This window comes from Solanum dulcamara, chromosome 10 (assembly GCF_947179165.1).
Source record: "Solanum dulcamara chromosome 10, daSolDulc1.2, whole genome shotgun sequence".
Taxonomy (NCBI): Eukaryota; Viridiplantae; Streptophyta; class Magnoliopsida; order Solanales; family Solanaceae; genus Solanum; species Solanum dulcamara.
The window spans coordinates 55,160,238-55,181,354 of record NC_077246.1 but is presented as its reverse complement, the minus strand read 5'-3'; positions in this window follow the sequence as shown (position 1 = coordinate 55,181,354).

Here is a 21,117-nt window from a genome sequence, read left to right as displayed (position 1 = left end):
ACAACAACAACAACAACAACAACAACAACAACAACAACAACAACAACAACAACAACAACAACAACAACAACAACAACAACAACAACAACAACAACAACAACAACAACAACAACAACAACAACAACAACAACAACAACAACAACAACAACAACAACAACAACAACAACAACAACAACAACAACAACAACAACAACAACAACAACAACAACAACAACAACAACAACAACAACAACAACAACAACAACAACAACAACAATAACAACAACAAACAACAACAACAAAACAACAACAAGAACAACAACAACACAACAACAACAACAATAACAACAACAAAACAACAACAACAACAACAACAACAACAACAACAACAACAACAACAACAACAACAACAACAACAACAACAACAACAACAACAACAACAACAACAACAACAACAACAACAACAACAACAACAACAACAACAACAACAGCAACAGCAACAACAACAACAACAATAATAAGAACAACAACAACAATAATAATAATAATAACAATAATAATAACAATAATAACAATAATAATAATAATAATAATAATAATAATAATAATAATAATAATAAGCAATGATTACTCAGTTGAAAGTTTCTCTAACCGACAACCATCACTTATGAGCTAGTGATTATACAACGAAGCGATGTCGTTGCCACATCCATCCAATACCTTGCTTGGGTAAAGGACATCACTATCTTGGATCCAATCATCAAAGTCCTCTTTTTGAGACTTAAGAGGTATAGCCTCCAATCTACGCTGGCTACGTAGTTCTGGGCTTTGAGTTAATTAAGCTCTTACCCAACTCGACGCTCAATTCTATTTCCAAAATATGTGCTCATATTAACATTATCATCTAGTCTTATTGGAAAGACATCAAACTCATCTTATTACCTCCTCATCAATCATTACACTTCAAAACATTAAATACATCTCATCAAAACATATTGCTCAAAACATCATTTACTCAAATTCATTTAAACTCAATTATTTTGCTCTTTCAAAACTCAATAAAATACATATATAGTATTAATTCAAATCACTCTTTTTGTCAATAAATATTAAAAGTCAACATCTTTACTCAAAACACGTATAAAAATATTCATTAACATCAAATCAATTAGGATTCATGGGAAAGTAACCATGAACAATAATTCCAATAGTATGAGGGATAAAAATAATAATAATCTCAATGCATAAATATATTTAACTCAATAGAAGAGGAATTAGCTCATTTAGAATTCAAGAATTAGGGTAAAACTCAATTATAACTCAATTATGATGAATTTAATTATTGGGCGCATGGACGAACTCAATCCAATGCTATTAATATCCTTACATACCTGGAATTCGAAGCTTTACTCCAAATTAAAAAAACTCAATGACCACTTTTGAACCCCTAGCCTTTTCTCCTCGCCTGAGCATTTTATGTACTACCTGGAGTATAAGAATCACCAGAATAGTATTTCTACACTACTAAAAACTAAAACTATATTTGACAATGAGTAAAGAAGTGTGTAGAAAGAAAAGTTGCTTGAAAAAGCTTGATGAATAAAATGAAGAAATAAGGTGGGTATTTATAGGTGTGAAGGAGGGACCCAATAATAAATAAAAATAATTACAAAGGATAATCTTGAAATTAATGGAGGATTGTGATCTCATTGATGATTTCAAATGGAGGACTATTGATGTCATGGGTGATGTCAAATGGATCAAAATCTTTCCATGGTTGGTGAGATGAACCTTCTTGTAACACCCCCTAAATATTATTGATTCATGGATCCTTTCTTTCATGAAGTCCAAATGAATTATCAAAGCTTTCTATTTAATTCAAGCATGAAACTTTATGGATTTTTCATATCATAATTCCAAATGCATAGATTATTAAATATTTGAAATTTAATTACCTATCTTATATTAACTTATATTGGCTTTTAAATACATTAAATTGTTGATTTATCAAAAGTCCTTATATGAAGGCATGAAAAGATTTTGATCATGTTCTAAAGTATTTTGATCATGTTCTAAAGTATTTTGATCATGTTCTAAAGTATTTTGATCATGTTCTAAAAGTATTTTGATCATGTTCTCTCATGCCTAAAATAATTTGGGCATAACTTTTCATAGGATACTCCAAATTAGGTCCCTCCTCCACACCTATAAATATCCATCTTATTTCCTCATTTTATTCACCAAGCTTTCTTAAGCAACTCTTCCCTCTATATACTTCTTTACTCCTTCTCAAATATAGTTTTAGTTTTAGTAGTATAAAAATACTACTCTGGTTATTCTTATACTCCGGGTAGTACACAAAATGCTCCGGCGAGAAGAAAAGGCTAGGGGTCTAAGAGTGCTCCAATTCGGAGTAAACCTTCCGATTTAAGGTATGTAAGGCTTTCATAGCATTTGATTGAGTTCATCCATGCGTCCAATATTTAAATTTATTATAATTGAGTTATAGTTGAGTTTTATCCAAATCTTGAATTCTAAATGAATTAATTCTTCTTCTATTGAGTTTGATATATTTATGCATTAATATTATTATTATTGTTATCTCTCATATTATTGGAATTATTGTTCATGGCTATTTTTCCATGAATCCTAATTGATTTGATGTTCATAAATATTTTTACACATTTTTTTGAGTAAAGATGTTGGCTTTTATTGTTTTCATTGATAAAAAGAAAGTTATATGAATTAATACTATATATGTATTTTATTGAGTTTTGAAAGAGCAAAAGAGTTGAGTTTGAATGAATTTGAGCAAATGATATTTTGAGCAAGATGTTTTGATGAGATGTAAATGATGTTTTTGGAAGTATAATGATTGATGAACATGAAATGAGATGAGTTTGATGATTTAAATTAAAGTCCAATGAGACTAGATGATGAGATTAATATGAGCACATATTTTGGGAGTAGTATTGAGCACCGAGTTGGGTAAGAGTTTAATTGATTCAAACCCCAGAACTACGTAGCCAGCGTAGGATGGAGGCTATGCCTCTTAAGTCCCAAAAAGAGGACTTTGATGAGTGGATCCAAGATGGTGATGTCCTTTACCCTGGCAAGGTATTGGATGGATGTGGCAACAACATCGCTTCGTTGTATCATCGCTAGCTCATAAGTGATGGTTGTCGGTTAGAGAAACTCCCAACTGAGTAAGCAATTCTTATTACTATTATTTTTATTATTATATTTTAAACTTGCATTACATATTGATGTTGAGATGATGTTGAGTTCTGAGCTGAGTTTTATTGAGAGGAGTATCTTGATATTTGTCCTTACCTTCCTTCCATTTTACATACTCGTACATTCCACGTACTGATGTCATTCGACCTGCATCGTTTTATGATGCAGATACAGGTGTTAGAGATCCTCAACAGGCGCTTCGTTGAAAATCATTATTTTTCAGCTATTTGGTGATTCATTCTTGTATTCGGAGGAACTCTTTATCCTTTAATTATTATTGAGTATTATGTTTCTTTTAAGGTAGCCATGGACATGTCAGTGGCCCTATCTAAGAGTATTAGAGGCTTCATAGACAGAGTTTGATGTAATTGGAGTAGTTCTCCTTTGAAACTACTTCTTCTAAAAAAAATTCTTCTTTCATTAGATGTTGTTAATGGAGAGCCCATATAAGTATTCTTATTAAGTCTTCCACTGATGAATGAATAAGTGATGAGACCAAGTGGTTCTCAGAGGCCAGAGATGGTTTCTGAGTGCCGGCCACGCCTAGGGTACCCTTTCGGGGTGTGAGAAACTTGGTATCAGAGCACAGAGTTCAAGAGTCCTAGGGTGTCTATGAAGCCGTGTCTAGTAGATTCTTGTTTATAGGTGTGTCGTGCACCACACTTATAATCAGGAGGCTATAGGACATTAGGAATTATTTTACTTCTTTCATAATCTGAGTTTGTGCGATAGAGTTTAACTCTATAAAAGCTTCTTTTCTAATTCGTGCGTTTACACATTTCAGACATGCCTCCTAAACGTTCAACTAGTCAGAGGAACACTGCCAGCACTGAGGTTCCACAATCAGTGATGCCTCCACAGAGAATTAGGGGCCGACCTGTAAGGTCTACTGAGGTACCCCAAGTACCTACTATTCAGACCACTCCTACTTCTGAGGAAGATTTTCGAGGAGCGATTGCTATGCTCACCCAGTTGGTGGCTGCTCGAAATAGTAGCCAGAGTTCACCAACTCCTAGATCTAGTTATCAAGAGTCGTCTGTTGCCACAAGGATTAGAGATTTTCTGAGAATGAATCCGCCGATCTTCACAGGTTCCAAGGTTGATGAAGACCCTAAAATTTCATTGATGAGATGTGGGAGATACTAAAAGTGATGTATGCTATAGAGATCGAAGGGGTTGAGTTGGTGTCTTATCAGCTCAAGGATGTGGCAAATGTCTGGTATAACCAGTGGAAAGAAAGTAGAGGTGAGGATACAGAGCCTTCTCTTTGGGATAAGTTTGAAAGAGCATTTCTTGATAACTTTTTTCCCCAAGAGCTACGTGAAGCAAAGATTGAGGAGTTTGTGAGCCTCAAGAAAGAGAGTATGACTGTGAAAGATTATAGTTTGAAGTTTATTCAGTTGTCCAAATATGCCCAAGAAATGATTCCTCATATGAGGTCTAAGATGAGGAAGTTTGTCTCTGGCCTAGGCAAACATGTAAAGAAAGAATATAAAGCAATGTTAATGATTTCTAACATGGATTTTTCTAGATTGATGGTGTATGCTCAACATGTTGAGGATGACAAGAAAAAGGACTGAAAGGAACACCTAAGCAAGAAGGCTAAGTCTGCTGGGCATGAGAACGAGGAAAAGCAAGGGAAGGGTAACAATTCCTTCTTTCAGAAGAGGTCTTCTAATTATGTACCTTCCCCAACAAATGCTTTTACACCTAATACCAGGTATGATCAGAGGTCGCTGAGTCACCAAAACTTCCGAGCTCAGGGTTCTCAGTCCCAATTAAGTGTGTCTCAAGGTTCTAGAGGGAAACCACCATGTGCTAGATGTGGGAGGCTCCATTTGAGAGAGTGTCCTATGGGAACCAATGCTTGCTACGGATGTGGAAAGACAGGTCACTTCCAAAATGAGTGTCCTTCAAAGAGACAGGGAGATGGAAGTAGTAGAGCTCAATTTTCTTCTGCAGCTCTACAGAATAGAGGTAATCATAGAGGTACAGCTTCAAGTGCAGGCAGGGGAACCAACCGTCTGTATGCTATGGGTAGTTGCCAAGACCAAGAGAATGCACCCGATGTTGTTACTGGTATGCTTCGAGTCCTTTCTTTTGATGTGTATGCATTACTTGATCCAGGTGCTACATTAACTTTTGTGACTCCTTACTTGGCTAGTAAATTTGAGATCCTTCCTGAGTGTCTTCTTGAGCCTTTTAGCATGTCTACTCCTGTTGGTGAGTTTATCTTAGCTGAAAGGATCTATAGAAATTGTACTGTGTCAATCTATCACAGGGATACCATGGCTGACTTAGTTGAGTTGGACATGGTTGATTTTGATGTAATTCTTGGCATGGACTGGCTTTATTCTTGTTATGCTTCAGTTGATTGTAGGACCCGAATTGTCAAGTTTCAATTTCCAAACGAGCCTATCTTAGAGTGGAAGGGGAGTTCTATAGTGCCTAGGGGTAAATTTATTTCCTACCTTAAGGCCAAAAAATTAATCTCCAAGGGATGTATATATCATATAGTCCGAGTCAAAAATATTAAGGATCAAGCTCCATCTCTTGAGTTAGTTCCCATTGTGAATGAGTTTTCTGAAGTCTTTCCTGAGGATCTCCCCAGAATCCCTCATGATAGAGAGATAGACTTTGGTATTGATGTCCTTCCTGATACACAACCTATCTCCATTCCTCCTTATAGGATGGCTCCTGCTGAGTTGAAAGAGTTAAAAGAACAACTGAAAGACCTCCTAGATAAGGGTTTTATTAGGCCAAGTGTCTCACCTTGGGGCGCTCCTGTCTTATTCGTGCGAAAGAAAGATGGGTGACTTAGAATGTGCATTGATTATCGACAACTAAACAAGGTCACCATAAAGAACAAGTATCCTCTCCCCAGAATAGATAATTTATTTGACCAACTTCAGGGTGCCACATGCTTCTCTAAGATAGACCTCAGATCAGGCTATTACTAGTTGAAAGTGAGAAAATGTGACATCTCGAAGACGGCTTTCCAAACCTGCTATGGTCATTTTGAGTTTCTTGTTATGTCTTTTGGATTGACAAATGCTCCAGCAGCTTTTATGGACCTTATGAATCGGGTATTCAAGCCATACCAGGATACATTTGTAATTGTCTTCATCGATGATATTTTGGTCTACTCTAGAAGTAAGAGTAAGCATGCTAATCACCTTAGGATTGTCCTTCAAACTCTTAAAGAGAGGGAGTTGTATGCTAAGTTTTCGAAGTGTGAGTTTTGGCTTGAATCTGTAGCATTCCTAGGCTATATTATATCTGGTGAAGGAATTCAAGTGGATACTCAAAAGATTGAGGCAGTTAAGAACTGGCCCCGACCCACCTCTCCAACCGACATAAGGAGTTTCTTAGTTTGGCTGGTTACTACAGGAGGTTTGTTGAGGGATTTTCATCCATATCCTCACCATTGACTAAGCTGACTCAGAAGAAGGCTAAGTTTTAATGGTCTGATGCTTGTGAGAAAAGTTTTCAAGAGTTGAAAGCTAGATTAACTACTGCTCCAGTACTATCCCTACCCGAAGGAACAGATGGTTTTGTAATCTATTGTGATGCTTTCAGAGTTGGGTTGGGATGTGTATTGATGTAAAAAGGTAAGGTCATTGCCTATGCCTCCAGACAGCTTAAGGCTCATGAGAGAAACTACCCCACTCATGACCTTGAGTTGGCAGCTGTGGTATTTGCTCTTAAGATCTGGCGTCACTATCTTTATAGTGTACATATGGATGTGTTCACATACCATAAGAGCTTACAGTATGTATTCAGCCAAAAGGAGCTGAATTTGACGCAGAGGAGATGGCTAGAGTTGCTCAAGGATTATGACATGAGCATTCTCTACCACCCAGGTAAAGCAAACGTAGTTGCTGATGGTCTTAGCAGGTTATCTATGGGGAGTACAACTCATGTGGAAGAGGAAAAGAAGGAGTTGGCAAAGGAAGTGCATAGACTTGCGCGTTTGGGAGTTCAACTTATTGACTCTAGTGAGGGTGGTACGATAGTACAAAATAGAGCTGAATCATCTCTAGTTACAGAGGTAAAAGAAAAGCAAGATCAGGATCCCATTCTTCTTCAACTGAAGGATGAGGTTCACAAGCAGAAGGTAATGGCTTTTACCAAAGGGGGAGATAGAGTGTTGAGATATCAAGGAAGATTATGTATTCCAAGTGTTGATGGTATTCGAGAGAGAATCATGGCAGAAGCCCATAATTCCAGGTATTCCATCCACCCAGGTTAAACAAAGATGTACCACGACTTGAGAGAAGTATACTGGTGGAGTGGAATGAAGAGAGATATAACAGAGCTTGTGTCCAAGTGCTCAAACTGCCAACAAGTTAAAGTTGAGCACCAAAGGCCGTGTGGAGTGGCTCAGAATATAGAGATCCCATAATGGAAGTGGGAAATGATCAATATGGACTTCATTACCAGTTTACCACGAACCCACAAATAACATGACTCTATTTGGGTGATTGTGGATAGGATGACCAAATCGGCTCATTTCTTGCCAGTTAAGACTACAAACACTGCAGAAGATTATGCCAAACTGTATCATAGAGAGATTGTTAGACTACATGGAGTTCCTTTGTCTATCATCTCTGATAGGGGAGCTTAATTTACTTCTCAATTTTGGAAGTCATTTCAGAAGGGTTTGGGTTCAAGAGTGAACCTTAGTACTGCTTTTCATCCACAAACAGATGGCCAGGCAGAGTGTACGATACAGACTTTGGAGGATATGTTAAGAGCTTGTGTCATTGACTTCAAAGGTAATTGGGATGATTATTTACCCCTTATCGAGTTTGCATATAATAATAGTTTTTATTCGAGTATTCAAATACCTCCTTATGAAGCTCTGTATGGGAGGAGATGTAGATCACCAATTGGTTGGTTCGAAGTTGGTGAAGCTGAGTTGATTGGACCAAACTTGGTTCACTAAGATATGGAGAAGGTGAAAACCATCCAAGAAAGGTTGAGGATTGCTCAGAGTCGCCAAAAATCCTACACTGATGTTAGGAGGAGAGATTTGGAGTTCGAAGTGTACGATTGGGTATACTTGAAAATTTCACCCATGAAGGGTGTGATGAGATTTGGAAAGAAAGGAAAGCTTAGTCCTTATCAGATTATGAGGAGGGTAGGTAACGTAGCCTATGAATTAGAGTTGCCCCCAGAATTAGTTGCTATTCATCCTGTGTTTCACATCTCTATGCTTAAGAAGTGTTTGGGAGATCCTTCACTTGTTGTCCCAGCTGAGAGCATTGGGGTGAAAGAGAGTTTGAGTTATGAAGATATTCCAGTTCAGATTCTTGATCATCAGGTTCGCAAATTAAGAACTAAGGAAGTAGCATCTATCAAAGTCCTATGGCGAAATTAATTTGTTGAAGAGGCTACATGGGAAGCTGAAGAAGATATGAAGGCTAAATATCCTCATTTATTTGTGCCTTCCGATGATGATGTTCAAGGTAATATTCCTTACTCGTACCTTTGAGTCGATGTATATTCTTGAATTTTAGTCATGGTGTTTTTGAGAAATTGATGTCTTGATGATACTCATTCTTGATGTCTCCTAGTTTCATCTTCATTCGAGGACGAATGATTCCAAGGGAAAGATATTGTAACACCCCTAAATATTATTGATTCATTGATCCTTTCTTTCATGAAGTCCAAATGAATTATCAAAGTTTTCTATTTAATTCAAGCATGAAACTTTATTGATTTTTCATATCATAATTCCAAATGCATAGATTATTAAATATTTGAAATTTAATTACCTATCTTATATTAACTTATATTGGCTTTTAAATGCATTAAATTATTGATTTATCAAAAGTCCTTATATGAAGGCATGAAAAGATTTTGATCATGTTCTAAAGTATTTTGATCATGTTCTAAAAGTATTTTGATCATGTTCTCTCATGCCTAAAGTAATTTGGGCATAACTTTTCATAGGATACTCCAAATTAGGTCCCTCTTCCACACCTATAAATACCCATCTTATTTCCTCATTTTATTCACCAAGCTTTCTTAAGAAACTCTTCCCTCTATATACTTCTTTACTCCTTCTCAAATATAGTTTTAGTTTTAGTAGTATAAAAATACTACTCCGGTGATTCTTATACTCCGGGTAGTACACAAAACAAACCGGCGAGAAGAAAAGGCTAGGGTCCAAGAGTATTCCAATTCGAAGTAAAGCTTCCGATTTAAGGTATGTAAGGCTTTCATAGCATCGGATTTAGTTCGTCCATGCACCCAATATTTAAATTCATTATAATTGAAATTATAATTGAATTTTATCCAAATCGTGAATTCTAAATGAATTAATTCTTCTTCTATTGAGTTAGAAATATTTATGCATTAATATTATTATTATTGTTATCTCTCATATTATTGGAATTATTGTTCATGGCTACCTTCCCATGAAACCTAATTGATTTGATGTTCATAATATTTTTATACATGTTTTGAGTAAAGATGTTGGCTTTTATTGTTTTCATTGATAAAAAGAAAGTTATATGAATTAATACTATATATGTATTTTATTGAGTTTTGAAAGAGAAAAAAAGTCGAGTATAAATTAATTTGAGTAAATGATGTTTTGAGCAAAATATTTTGATGAGGTGTAAATGATGTTTTTGAAGTATAATAATTGATGAAGAGGTAATGAATGAGTTTGATGATTTAAATTAAAGTCCAATGAGACTAGATGATGAGATTAATATGAGCACATATTTTGGGAGTAGTATTGAGCACCGAGTTGGGTAAGAGTTTAATTGACTCAAACCCCAGAACTACATAGCCAGCGTAGGATGGATGCTATGCCTCTTAAGTCCCAAAAAGAGGACTTTGATGAGTGGATCCAAGATGGTGATGTCCTTTACCCTGGCAAGGTATTGGATGGATGTGGCAACGACATCGCTTCGTTGTATCATCGCTAGCTCATAAGTGATGATTTTCGGTTAGAGAAACTTCCAATTGAGTAAGCATTGCTTGTTACTATTATTTTTATTATTATATTTTAAACTTGCATTACATATTGATGTTGAGATAATGTTGAGTTCTGAGCTGAGTTTTCTTGAGAGGAGTTTCTTGATATTTGTCCTTACCTTCCTTCCATTTTACATACTCGTACATTCCACGTACTGTCGTCATTCGACCTGCATCGTTTTATGATGCAGATACAGGTGTTAGAGATCCTCAACAGGCGCTTCGTTGAAGATCATTATTTTTCAGCTATTTGGTGATTCATTCTTGTATTCGGAGGAACTCTTTATCCTTTAATTATTGTTGAGTATTATGTTTCTTTTAAGGTAGCCATGGACATGTCAGTGGCACTATCTAAGAGTATTAGAGGCTTCATAGACAGAGTTTGATGTAATTGGAGTAGTTCTTCTTTGAAACTACTTCTTCTAAAAAAAATTCTTCTTTCATTAGATGTTGTTAATGGAGAGCCCATATAAGTATTCTTATTAAGTCTTCCGCTGATGAATGAATAAGTGATGAGACCAAGTGGTTCTTAGAGGCCAGAGATGGTTTCTGAGTGCCGGCCACGCCTAGGGTACCCTTTCGGGGCGTGAGAAACTTGGTATCAGAGCACAGAGTTCAAGAGTCCTAGGGTGTCTATGAAGCCGTGTCTAGTAGATTCTTGTTTATAGGTGTGTCATGCACCACACTTATAATCAGGAGGCTATAGGACATTAGGAATTATTTTACTTCTTTCATAATCTGAGTTTGTGCGATAGAGTTTAACTCTATAAAAGCTTCTTTTCTAATTCGTGCGTTTACACGTTTCAGACATGCCTCCTAAACGTTCAACTAGTCAGAGGAACACTGCCAGCACTGAGGTTCCACAATCACTGATGCCTCCACAGAGAATTAGGGGCCTACCTGTAAGGTCTACTGAGGTACCCCAAGTACCTACTGTTCAGACCACTCATACTTCTGAGAAAGATTTTCGAGGAGCGATTGCTATGCTCACCCAGTTGGTGGCTGCTCGAAATAGTAGCCAGAGTTCACCAACTCCTAGATCTAGTTATCAAGAGTCGTTGGGGTTGTTTATAAATTTGAATTACCTAATTTGGACTGATCTATAAAAAGTTATACCCAAAATATAGAAGCAGTATCATTTTCATCGAAAATTGAAACACCACATACAACGTTTTAGGACTTGTTACAATATCTTTGTAGTAGTTGTGTCATAAACCTCTTTGATATACACTTAATCTATAAAACCGCAATAGAGATTCTGACCTTAATCCTTTCACAAAATGGCAAAATCATCTCCTCTTGACTAAAACAAAGCTGAGTAAGCATAGTTGGATAAGGCACAAAATCTAGCCTCATAGGCTACACAGACATCTTCCCTTGCTCTATATTCAGGAACTCATCTCTCCTCTTGTCCCTTAAGGTCCGGCGGATATACTTTTCCATAAAGAAGATAGAAGACGTTGCCTAAGTCATAGAGAACCTCTAACAACACTATCAAAAATGTTAGATCAGTAGCTATGATTATAAACAACTATTAAGAATGACAAACAAAACTCAATGGTCCATACATTCAATCACACGTAGCCGAGATGTGACCCTGATGACTAAATGAATCTTAAGGCTGTCGGACAACTGTAAGTATTCGTGGTAGCTCTTCTACATATTCTTATAAGCAAAGTGGTGCTTGTAGAACCATTGGTATACTTCAACTATCCCAAACAATACCAAATGTGCCATAGCACAAATGCCCAAGTCTGCCCAAGGATGCCACCCTACCAAAATGACAATCACATGATCGATATAGCTGATCCACCAGTAAGGAATCACCTGTAGATATAAAAACAGGCACAGGCATATGTAGCGAGTCATACTCCAATCCATATCCGAAATAAAGTAGGTGGTCACATAAGAATATACAGAACGAAGGTCGAATAACACAAGATACTACTTTCATAATGCCCATATCAAACATTTACATTCATCTGACTCCATCTCTTTGAGTTTTAGCTACTCACAATCAACCAGTCCGGTCCCTACACATACTCGATTTATCAAATCCCACATACTTCTTACAGTAATCCACTTTTGTACTAGCTCTAACGAATGGCTCAGTGATTGTTGTTGATTTAGTTCTGATCATTTGCAAAAATAGAGTGAAGAAGGACATATACCAATTTCTATCACCTAGATACTAATTAGATTCAAGTAATAGCACGAAAAAAAGAAAGAATAAAGTTTTCCTAAGGTCCCGTAGCTTCTAGAAGAAAAGTAAAGCATTCCGTACTGTTTCGCAAGACTCTACTAGACCTGTTCTTATGTGATGAGATCACTGAATCTAAGGCTCTGATACCAAGTTTGTCATGACCCAAAATGGACATGAGTGTCACTCACACTTAACCTCCTAGGTGGGAGAACCAAAGACACAAACCCCAACCTATATTAGTTGTTCAACTTATGAAATACGATAATAATACGGAAGCTCAAATCTCATTAAAGTAACAAATAACAAAAACCACTAAAGACTATTACGTACATTCTCCAAAATCTGAAAGTCATCACATTAAGGACATCTAATCTCAAAATATCAAGTCCAAGAGCATCAAACACCAAATTAGGTAAATAAAGTAGCTTGTGTCCAAAAACTAAGGATATCATGCCATGACTAAGAAAATCTAACACGAGCTAGAAGGATAGCTCACCCTGAAAATCGATATACTGGAGACTGGCTAGAGATGAGGGTGAATTGAAGTCGATGGAATACTCGCTACACTCCAAAAATAAAATAAAGAAAAATACAAGTAGGGGTCAGTACAGGACAACATGTACTGAGTATGTATCATCAGCTGACTCGAAATAGGAATTAATATGCATAAAGTAATTGAAGAAAATCAACTATAACACTTAATAGGTGGCAAGAAACAAGTACAAGTAACAACACAATGAAACAAATACGTAATCAATCAACAATATCAAGATCACACATGAGGACTCAGGTCTCCACACCACGCTCATTTGAAAAATGAGTTCTTTGGGATTGAGTAGATTAAGTCATTTTAATATGTTTTCCTTTAATATTATCGTGCCAAAACATGGCGCCCGATCCAATAATATCATGTCGGCTCTAGGCACCCTATCCAATTATATCATGTCGGCTCGTAACACCCAATCCAAACATATCGTGTCAGTTCATGACATCCGATCCAAATATAATTAATTCATCATTCTTTATTATCACTTTCTACTTCATTAACAATTTTTTATCAAGTTTTTTTTATACAAGGCATCACTTTTGATATGACAAGTTCAAGATTATGGATTTTACGGTCTTGGAATTGCATGTTAGTCACAATAATATATCAACCATCCAAACCACAATAATTAAATGCATAGTAAACTTCACACATTACTCAATGATTATCAATCATTATTAAGAGTCTATCTATGATTAATAAACCATAACCTACATCAATCGAAGAACCGAATTCAAGCAGGCTAATTCACCAATGCCTTTCCTTTCTTCAATGCCTCAAAACATTTTTGATCTATCAAATATATAATATTTGTAAGCAAACAAGTCCGTAGACACCCATATTACTATAACCAATTTTTTAAATCTCAAGCCTAAGGCTAAGTCTCAATTCCTTCAAATAACGTAACTCTAATGGTATTTATATAATATAATACACGTCATATTTTATTACATCTACTAATATAATTGTGATAATTATAGAAACAAATTTGAAATCAAAACTAGTAACTAAAACACGAAGCCAATTACATTTATCCGTGAATTTGTTAGGCATAATGTTATCTATGCATCTATCCTATAATATAAATTGATAACCTTCCTCCCAATGATGAGATAATCATTATGTTCATAATTACATCATAATTACCCAATAGTTGTTGTCCTTAGTAACGAACAAAATATGCCAACATTGTAACAATTTAATGACCAATTCTTTAGACACTAACGTACAATAACACTTATAGAAATATGCCCCCTGCCGATATATCCAATTTAAGGTTTAGGCGTAGTTACCTGATGCAGTTTTGCGGCTGCACTTTCTTTACGTTATCGACTTTTCCCTCTTTTGTTTTGAAACGAAAATTATGACCCATTATTTGTCACGCCCCGAGAGGGTACCCTAGGCGTGGACGGCACTCAGAAACCATCTCTGGCTTCCGAGAGAATCACTTGGTCTCATTACTCATTTGTTCATCAGCGGAAGACTTAAGAATACTAATGTGAGCTTGTCATAATCAAAGGAAAAATAGATAATTCTTAGAAGAAGTAGTTTCTAAGGAGAACTACTCCGATTACATCATCAAATTCTGTCTATGAAGCCTCTAATACTCTTAGATGGTGTCAATGACATGTCCATGTCTACCTTAAAAGAAATATAATACTCAACAATAATTAAAGGATAAAGAGTTTCTCCGAATACAATAATGAATCACCAAATAGCTGAAAAATAATGATCTTCAACGAAACGCCTGTTGAGGATCTCTAACACCTGTATCTGCATCATAAAACGATGCAGGTCGAATGACGTCAGTATGTGGAATGTACGAGTATGTAAAATGGCAAGAAGGTAAGGACAGATATCAATAAACTCCTCTCGAGAAAACTCAGCTCAAAACTCAACATTATCTCAACATCAATATGTAATGCAAGTTTAAAATATAAAAATAATAGTAATAAGCAATGCTTACTCAGTTGGGAGTTTCTCTAACCGACAATCATCACTTATGAGCTAACGATGATACAACGAAGCGATGTCGTTGCCACATTCATCCAATACCTTGCCAGGGTAAAGGACATCACCATCTTGGATCCACTCATCAAAGTCCTCTTTTGGGGACTTAAGAGGCATAGCCTCCATCCTACGCTGGCTACGTAGTTCTCGGGTTTGAGTCAATTAAACTCTTACCCAACTTGGTGCTCAATACTACTCCCAAAATATGTGCTCATATTAAACTCATCATCTAGTCTCATTGGACTTTAATTTAAATCATCAAACTCACTCATTTCATGTTCATCAATCACTATACTTCCAAAAACATCATTTACATCTCATCAAAACATCTTGCTCAAAATATCATTTGCTCAAATTCATTCAAACTCAACTCTTTTGCTCTTTCAAAACTCAATAAAATACATATATAGTATTAATTCATATAACTTTCTTTTTATCAATGAAAATAATAAAAGCCAACATCTTTACTCAAAAAAATATGTAAAAATATTCATGAACATCAAATCAAATGGGAAAGTAGCCATGAACAACAATTCCAATAATATGAGAGATAACAACAATAATATTAATGCATAAATATATCAAACTCAATAGAAGAAGAATTAATTCATTTAGAATTCAAGATTTGGATAAAACTCAAATATAACTCAATTATAATGAATTTAAATATTGGGCGCATGGATGAACTTAATCCAATGCTATGAAAGCCTTACATACCTTAAATCCAAAGCTTTACTCCGAATTAGAACACTTTTGGACCCCTAGCCTTTTCTTCTCGCCGGAGCATTTTGTGTACTACCCGGAATATAAGAATCACCGGAGTAGTATTTTTATACTACTAAAACTAAAATTATATTTGAGAAGAAGTATATAGAGAGAAGAGTTGCTTAAGAAAGCTTGATGAATAAAATGAGGAAATAAGGTGAGTATTTATAGGTGGGAAAGAGAGACCTAACAATAAATAAAATAATTATAAAAAAAAATTTGAAAATTTAATGGAATATATTGATGTCATGGATGATGTTAAATGGAGGACAATTTATGTCATGAGTGATGTCAAATGTATCTAGATCTTTCCATGGTAGGTAAGATGAGTTCTTTTTAATAGAATACTCTTTTTCGGAGCTGCGTTTGAATAAGATAAATTCCTTATTAGGATTTGGTGTCTTCATAAGAATTGTAGATATGGAAGTCTAGTTTCATATAGCTCAAGAATCAATCAATTTGGAGCAAACTACAGTGAGATATGAATTTTCTTCTATAAATACTCAATTCCGTTACAATACTATATCTTGCAAAGATTAATTTATTTGACCTACTTATACTCCGAATCTTAAGACATGTTCTTCATGAAAGTTGTAGGTAAGGATGTTATGGTTACCCAAAAAATTGAATCACCTAATTTGGACCAACCTATGAAACGTTATGCTCAAAATACAGAGGCTATATTATTTTCGTCGAGAATTGAAATACCGACATACAACATTTTAGGGGTTGTTACATTATTATCAAACCTACTAACTCTAATTTAATAATTATGGGATAAATGGTATAGAGTATTAAATAAATTATCACTTTAGCCTATTAATTAAATTAGTTATCTAAACTTACCCATCAACTAAATAACCGTAATTATTGAGTAGTCCAAAATAATCATTAAAAATTTATGGGATGAATTTTTTATGAAATAAAAAACTCTAGTACTCAAAATGACCTAATGGCGCGTTACACAGTGTACATATGTATTTTTTATTTTAGGACACATCTTTGATCTATTATGAGGGCACTTGGATGAAATGATTGAATAAAGTCAAACTCCCTAAACTATATCGATTGTATCCATTTGATAGTTGCTAAGTAAGTCACAGATTAAGACTACATTGTTAGTAATGTTGATTTAGGGTGAAGCAATTGGTTTTAAAATTTTGATTCAAATGTGGTCAATATTTGCTTTAAAATTAAATGTCGATAGCAACTTTTTGAAACCATTGTAAGCATTTTGCTTTGTTTTACTTAAATATAGTTGTTTTAGAGTCCACTGTAGTTCTAGCTTGCTTGAGGACAAGCAAAGACCTTCAGTTGGGAGTGTTTGTCTGCCTAGAAATTAAAACATATTCTATATTCTTTTCTTAGTATTTTGAATGTTCTTACACTTGTTTTACTATGCTTTTCTCTATTTTTGTGTTAGTTTTTATTTTATAGGATTTTGATGTCCAAATGGTCAAAAAGCAGAAAACACAATACATTTTCAAATTTTAGGTAATTTACGACCACATTGTATACCGTGGATATTTTGACGGAGCATATCTTCAATTGTGGAAATCTTCAGAGAAATTTTCTATTAAAAGTTCTCTGACGAATGTTAAAACACGAAGTAAAAGACGATCGCAAAATTATGTGAGAATCTGAGCTTGGCGAAAAAAATCTAAATTGTTATGGGGGTTGCGAGACAACAAAGTACTTGTGAAAATAAAAGCACGTCCGCAAAATAAAACATGATGCGACTCCAAAAAACCTAATTGGTAATTGACGACAACATAAAGTTGAGTCCATAATTTGTAAAGTAACTGATGGCCCTGAAATTGATCGCAGAAGTCTATCAGTGAAGCTTACCTTATCTGTTTAGGATTTCACTTTTTTTGGACTAATAGATGTGTATGCTTCAATTGTGAGGGGTCGATAATTTTCTTAGATTTTAGTTATACTAGTTTTTGTCGTCCAAGTTTACAATTTCCATAGTTATTGAATAAAGACTTCAATATTGTTCAAGCTTTCAACATTCGTAGTAAGTTAATGCTTTTTTAAAATTTATATTCTTGTTATTTCTTTTTCAGTATGAGTAGCTAAATCCTCTACTGTGGTTGTGAAATCCAATGTGATTATGTAGTTCATAAGGTTTCGTGTGATTACATGTTACTAGGTTGTTAAATATCAAACTTCTTTTTGTTCTTAATTAAGGGGTCGTTTGGTTGGGAACAAGTTATCCCAAAATTAATTATCCAGGGATTAGTTATCTTGGGATATGGATAACTTATCCTATCAGTATGGTATAAATGGTGGGATAAGTTATATCCAAACTTGCCAACCAAACAAGACACCAAAATTTTATCCCCGGACTATTATTTTATCCAATGACTATTTATGCATATCTCTTACACAAACGACCCCTAAAAGAATTAGTGGTTGCAAACATTAACACAAACCATAATAGCTTAATAAATTGTAACAACCCCAAAAATGTTGTATGTCGGTATTTCAATTCTCGACGAAAATAATACAGCCTCTGTATTTTGGGTATAACTTTTCATAGGTTGGTCCACATTAGGTGATTCAAATTTATGAGTAACCACAACATCAATACCTACAACTTTCATGAAGAACACATCTTAAGATTCGGAGTATAAGTAGATCAAATAAATTAATCTTTGCAAGATATAGTGTTGTGACGGAATTGAGTGTTTATAGAAGAAAATTCATATCTCACTGTAGGTTGCTCCAAATTGGTTGATTCTTGAACGATATGAAACTAGACTTCCATATCTACAATTCTTATAAAAACACCAAATCCTAATAAGGAATTTATCGTATTCAAACGCAGCTTCGAAAATGAGTATTCTGTTAAAAAGAACTCATCTTACCTACCATGGCAACATCTAGATACATTTGACATCATTCATGACATAAATTGTCCTCCATTTAACATCATCCATGACATCAATATATTCCATTAAATTTTCAGATTTTTCTTTATAATTATTTTATTATTGTTAGGTCCTTCTTTCCCACCTATAAATACCCACCTTATTTCCTCATTTTATTCATCAAGCTTTCTTAAGCATTTCTTCTCTCTATATACTTCTTCTCAAATATAGTTTTAGTTTTAGTAGTATAAAAATACTACTCTGGTTATTCTTATACTCCGGGTAGTACACAAAACGCTCCGGCGAGAAGAAAAGGCTAGGGGTCTAAGAGTGCTCCAATTCGGAGTAAACCTTCGAATTTAAGATATGTAAGGCTTTCATAGCATTTGATTGAGTTCATCCATGCGTCCAATATTTAAATTTATTATAATTGAGTTATAGTTGAGTTTTATCCAAATCTTGAATTCTAAATGAATTAATTCTTCTTCTATTGAGTTTGATATATTTATGCATTAATATTATTATTATTGTTATCTCTCATATTATTGGAATTATTGTTCATGGCTATTTTTCCATGAATCCTAATTGATTTGATGTTCATAAATATTTTTACACATTTTTTTGAGTAAAGATGTTGGCTTTTATTGTTTTCATTGATAAAAAGAAAGTTATATGAATTAATACTATATATGTATTTTATTGAGTTTTGAAAGAGCAAAAGAGTTGAGTTTGAATGAATTTGAGCAAATGATATTTTGAGCAAGATGTTTTGATGAGATGTAAATGATGTTTTTGGAAGTATAATGATTGATGAACATGAAATGAGATGAGTTTGATGATTTAAATTAAAGTCCAATGAGACTAGATGATGAGTTTAATATGAGCACATATTTTGGGAGTAGTATTGAGCACCGAGTTGGGTAAAAGTTTAATTGACTCAAACCCCAGAACTACGTAGCCAGCGTAGGATGGAGGCTATGCCTCTTAAGTCCCAAACAGAGAACTTTGATGAGTGGATCCAAGATGGTGATGTCCTTTACCCTGGCAAGGTATTGGATGGATGTGGCAACGACATCGCTTCGTTGTATCATCGCTAGCTCATAAGTGATGGTTGTCGGTTAGAGAAATTCCCAACTGAGTAAGCATTGCTTATTACTATTATTTTTATTATTATATTTTAAACTTGCATTACATATTCATATTGAGATGATGTTGAGTTCTGAGCTGAGTTTTCTTGAGAGGAGTTTCTTGATATCTGTCTTTACCTTCCTGCCATTTTACATACTCGTACATTCCACGTACTGACGTCATTCGACCTGCATCGTTTTATGATGCAGATACAAGTGTTAGAGATCCTCAACAGGCGCATCGTTGAAGATCATTTCTTTTCAGCTATTTGGTGAGTCCTTCTTGTATTCGAAGGAACTCCTTATCCTTTTATTATTGTTGAGTGTGATGTTTCTTTTGAGGTAGCCATGGACATGTCATTGGCACCATCTAAGAGTATTAGAGGCTTCATAGACAGAGTTTTGATGATGTAATCGAAGTAGTTCTCCTTAGAAACTACTTCTTCTAAGAATTATCTATTTTTCCTTTGATGATGACAAGCCCACATTAGTATTCTTAAGTCTTTCCGCTGATGAATAAATAAGAAATGAGACCAAGTGGTTCTCTCGGAAGCCATAAATGGTTTCTGAGTGCCGGTCACGCCTAGGGTACCCTTTCGGGGCGTGACATAAATAGACTCGAAAGAGCGGACTAGAATTTAGTAAAAGAAGATTGACATGAGCTCGAAGTGTTAATCATTGTTTGAAAGATTTACATTAGACATAACTAAAATTTACTTATCATAATCGATCGTTCTTACTGTCAATAACTCATATAGTTGCATAAACATCATATGTAGATAAACTTTTAATGAACTTGGAAACGATTGAGTGATAATGTATGAGACTGAGACACTGAGTACATATCTATTAGGATTATGTATCGGTCGGTTCGATTAATATTTTAAAATTTATCGGTTCAACTTATCGATTATTGATTTGTAGACATGATGAACTATTTTGGTTATCAGTTTATCGGTTATTGATTATTATTAGTTCGATTATCGATTTAAGCATTAAGATTTGACACAAAAAAATCATTGAAAATCATTTTGAAACAAGATGACAAATTAAATGAACCATGCACATGAGTTGATAGATTGCATTTTGTTTAAAATCAAACACTGACACATTGTAGAATAACCGAGAGTTGAGATAGATAGAAAAAAGGATGAAACTAAACCCTAAGTGAAGAAATATGTATATATCATATAATATAAATATAATTTATTAATTTACTATCCAGTTATTGATTAACCCAATGAAAAAATCTCAAATCGTTAAGAAGTGATAACCTGATAATAAAAAAATTAAACTATTGTTGAAATCGCTAAACCAATAACTCATTATCGATAAATCAATAACTTGTTAATATGAATAATTAATTAATCAGAAAAGGGT